Source organism: Carya illinoinensis, chromosome 16 (assembly GCF_018687715.1).
Source record: "Carya illinoinensis cultivar Pawnee chromosome 16, C.illinoinensisPawnee_v1, whole genome shotgun sequence".
Classification (NCBI taxonomy): Eukaryota; Viridiplantae; Streptophyta; class Magnoliopsida; order Fagales; family Juglandaceae; genus Carya; species Carya illinoinensis.
This window is the reverse complement of record NC_056767.1, coordinates 8,295,166-8,299,711: the sequence shown is the minus strand read 5'-3', so window position 1 is coordinate 8,299,711 and position 4,546 is coordinate 8,295,166. Positions and strand designations below refer to the sequence as shown.

General features: G+C 35.5%; 1 non-coding gene across 1 annotated transcript; it reads left to right on the top strand.

The window, feature by feature from the left end:
* Positions 1-2,864: 2,864 nt before the first annotated feature.
* Positions 2,865-2,972, top strand: LOC122299969. Its single transcript, XR_006239821.1, has one exon. It is a non-coding gene; the product is annotated as a small nucleolar RNA R71 (small nucleolar RNA).
* The last annotated feature ends 1,574 nt before the right edge of the window (positions 2,973-4,546 follow it).

The window sequence follows — 4,546 nt, the reverse complement described above, 5'->3', positions numbered from 1 at the left end:
TCAAACGTTAATCCTAAGTTGACCTTCGTCATATCCCAAGTATATCCACCATCGTACCACAAACCATGTAATGATATTCTCAAAAGAAGTGCCTAATTCAACAAATCAATGAACGCTTATCACAATTTACTGCATTTGTATGCTCTCAATCCTCTCCGAACTCACATGAATACTTAAGCAAAATAGTTCTTTAACTACATGTGTCAAATCACCATCTTACCCCAAAACTTGGATAAATGCATTAAGGGTTCTATGAATGCTTCAGCAAAAATGATTATGGTGGGTTTGGTGAATTCACGAAGATGGCTATGAATGAGAATGAGTACACATATGATGCAAATTAAAAAAAATTGACACATAAAAATATGCCACAGAGTTCCAACAAGCATTTTAAATACTGAATTTGCACCACCACCCCCCAACTTCAATGAAACATTGTCCTCAATGTTTAAGAATCAAAATTGAATTGGGAGTAACTAAAAATGGTAGAATACACTTGATGAATTACGATGGTAGCTTGATAAGCACCAAAGATGGTAACCTGAAATGACAAAATGAAATTATCCTGCAATCAAAAACAAAGAAAATAATAGCAAACAAAAAGGAAAAGAAAGAAAATAAGAGAAAACAAAAATAAAACAAAGCAAAACAAAATAAATAAAGAAAAACATACATGGATGGTGTGGTCACGGTTGATAGACTGGATCCACAAGTAGAATGTATTCCTCTTCCGGAACTTGCCTATCAATTAATACTTTAAGGCGTTGACCATTTACTTTAAAGATCCGACCATCCTTATAATCTTCTATTTATACCACCCCATTTACAAAAACATTTTTCACTACAAAGGGGTCAGTCCACCTAAACCGAAGTTTTCCTTGGTGCTTATGAAATCCAAAATCATACAAGTATATTCGGTCATTAGGTTTAAACCTCTTCCTAAGAATATTTTTATCATGAAACGTTTTTATTTTAACCTTATAGACTTTAGACTTAGGCAAAGGTTTCAATTTAACTCTTGGTGCTTTCATACTTATAGGAATCCGTTTTCCACATTTCTTAGGCAACTCCTCAAATTTCTGTTGCCAAGCCTATGTGCCATAATCCTGAGTTTCATAAAAAACAACACAAATATCTATAACATCAGATGAATCACTAATAGATGTATCAAACTCAAAATTCACATGAGAATATTCAAGGGGATCAAAATCAAGAGTTGTGTGAACTCCCTTGTCTATGAGTGCGTCAATCATGTACGTATGGTGGCACTCGTCATCTGTTGCCTGTTTCTCAATATGGAAAATGTTAACCTCCATGGTCATGTTTCCAAACGATAGCTTTATCAACCCATTCCTGCAATTTATAAGTGTATTAGCCGTAGCAAGGAAAGGTCTACATAATATGAGAGGAACCTTAGAGTTAGACTCAACAACTGATTGAGTGTCCAAAATTAAGAAATCAACAGGATAATAAAACTTGTCAATTTGGATCAAAACATCCTCAACTATCCATCTCGGTTTCTTAACTGAACGATAAGCCAACTGAAGCACAACAGAAGTAGGCTTAATTTCACCCAAATGAAGTTGTAAATAAATGGAATAAGGCATCAAATTAACACTAGCTCCTAAATCTAGCAAGGCTTGTCCAAACTCATGATTCCCAATATTACATGCAATGGTTGGACAACCAGGATCCTTGTGCTTAGGAGGAATTCTCTGTTTAATTAGAGCACTAACTTGCTCTGTCAGAAATGCTGTCTTCTTAACATGGTGCTTCCTCTTAACTTTACATAAATCTTTAAGAACTTTTGCATAAGTGGGAACTTGTTTAATAACATGCAAAAGAGGAAGGTTAATCTTTACCTGCCTGAGGTTCTCCAAGATTTCATTACTATAATCCAAAGTTCACATACCGGATTTTAAAGCTTGACTGCACTCTTTATTACCTCGGCTTCCTTGGGGAATTCGGTACTATTATTGCTTTGTTCCTCTTCAACATCCTCTTGCTTATCAGTTGTTGGGATGTGTAAGGACTTACCACTTCTTGTCATAATGACATTGACTTCTTTTAAATTTTTTTGTACCATATGCTGACCTTGGGGTGCGGATTGAGGTTGAGAAGGAAACTTGCCACGCTCATTCACACTCAAGGAGCTCATTATCTTGGATATATGACTCTTTATCTCTTTGTTTTCTTGAACAACTTACATAATCAAAGATTCAAACTTTTGATTAGTTTTACTCTGTGCCTCAATAAAAGCATGTAAAGTATATTCTAAGGGGCTCCTAGAAGATGAAGGTGCATGATATGATCTAGAGGGTTGTGCAGGTGGCTGGTTTTCAAATTTTCAACTAAAATTGGGGTGATTACGCCACCTAGGATTGTAGATATCAGAGAAAGGTGCAACAGGCTTCATGTACATACCTAAGGCATTACATTGTTCCTCATACATCCCTCTCATCTCAGCAAATGTGGGACACTCTTGGGCAAGGTGATACCCCGCCACACACAAAACATGGTCCAAAAGACTCTGCATGACTAGCCACATGTGTTGGCTTTAGGTCTTTATTCTTCAACACCTCTAGCTCCCTAGTGAGCATCTCAACCTTAGCCTTTAGGTTATTTTCTTCTCTGAGATGGTAAATTCTACCACCGTTAGGTTTCCTGCAAGTCGTGGCCTATTTGTGCTCTCAGTAGCACTAGGTCCAGTCCAAGTGTAAGCTTTTTCAGCAAGCTCATTGAGGTATTCTATGACCTCATCAGGATCTTTCTATAAGAACTCACCATTACAAATCATCTCCACAAATTGACGCTCTCTAGGTGTAAGTCCCTCATAAAAATAGCTCACTAAGTGCCAATTCTCATACCCATGGTGAGGACACATACTCAATAGCTCCTTAAATCTCTCCCAAGACTGATACAAAGTCTCACTGTCCTTTTGTACAAAGGTGGAGATTTGCCTTTTTAAAGCATTGGTCTTATGTTGGGAAAAATATTTATTAAAGAAGACCTGAGTCATCTCATTCCATGACCCAATAGATCTTGGTCTCAATGAGTATAGCCAACTCTTAGCTCTATCCTTCAAAGAGAAATGAAAGAACTTAAGTCTCACAATGTCATCAGTTGCATTTTGATTATGAAAAGTCACAACTACTTCCTCAAATTCCCTAATGTGAACATATGGATTTTCATTTTTCAAGCCATGAAAAGTAGGGAGTAATTGTATCGTCCCTATTTTAAAATCCAATTGGCGAGTATTAGCTCGAAACATGATGCATAATGGTGTGGCTGTGCGTGTATGGTGGAGGTAATCCTGAAGGGTCCTAGTGGGTTGATTTTCGTATTCACTCATTTTTTCAAAATTAGAAGAATTATCAAATAAATTATCAGAAAAATTAAACTCTGACTCTAACATAGGTCTACAAGCAAACTGACCCAAGGTGTCTCTATACCTATGCATGCAAGGTAGAGAAAAACGCAACACTAAAAAAAATAGAAAATAAAATAAAAATGCAGCAAACTAAAAGAGGGAACAAAGTTACAGCCTTTACAAACTGTTGAAAAGAAAAACTATCTCACAATTCTTCTATCGTCTCCCCGGCAACGGCGCCAAAATTTGATTACGCCCAAAGAATAACGCGGTAGTTGTAGCACAACTTTGGGGTGTCGATTCAACATGGAGACAAATTAATAGAATAGCAAGAGGAACAAATAAACTAAAGAAAAATATTAAATAAGTAATGGAGAACAAAGATTAATTTTAAATATAAATTAAAATGAAGCAAATTGATTAACGGAAAAAGTACTCAAATTTGATAAACAGTAGAGTGTTGGGAATCCCTTACACAAATCTGGTATTTTAATTATTCTTAATTCATTGGATAACTCAATTAGGAATTGGAACTCAATTCCTGAAATTTCCAATCGGAAGGTATAGATTTATAAACCAAAATTAAATCAAATTTAACCATTTGAAAAATCATTCACCACTTTTAAAATACGTAAATTACTACCCCTATTGAGAATATCCAATGACGACAATATACTCAGGGAGCGATATTGCAGCAAAAAAACTAAATCAATACAGATAAATAATTGATCCAAATATAATCAAAAAACTAATCCATTCAATAGAAAAAGTATGACTGAATCCATAAACAGAATAAATTCTATAATTATTCGGAGAATAAAACATCAACGATGAATTGAGAATGATAAAACAAAAGAGTTTTAGTAATTGAAGATCAAATACATAAATTAAAAATACCATCTAACGTGCAAGTTCATCCCTAATCCTACTTGAGAATTTAGTTACCCATAAATATACTGGACGTCTCCAGAGAAAACTGAAGCGAACGGTGGCCATGGAAGTGATTTTCTCCTCTCTTCAGATCTGCCTCTTGTGCCTCCTCTCCTTCTCTATTTCATGCTAATGATATGCTTATATAGGGTATGAAAGAAACCCTAATGTCCTCTTAATTTCTGCATTAAAAAAATGCTTAAATTTTAGGACTTATCTTAGCAGCCACGTACACCCTTTAGGAGT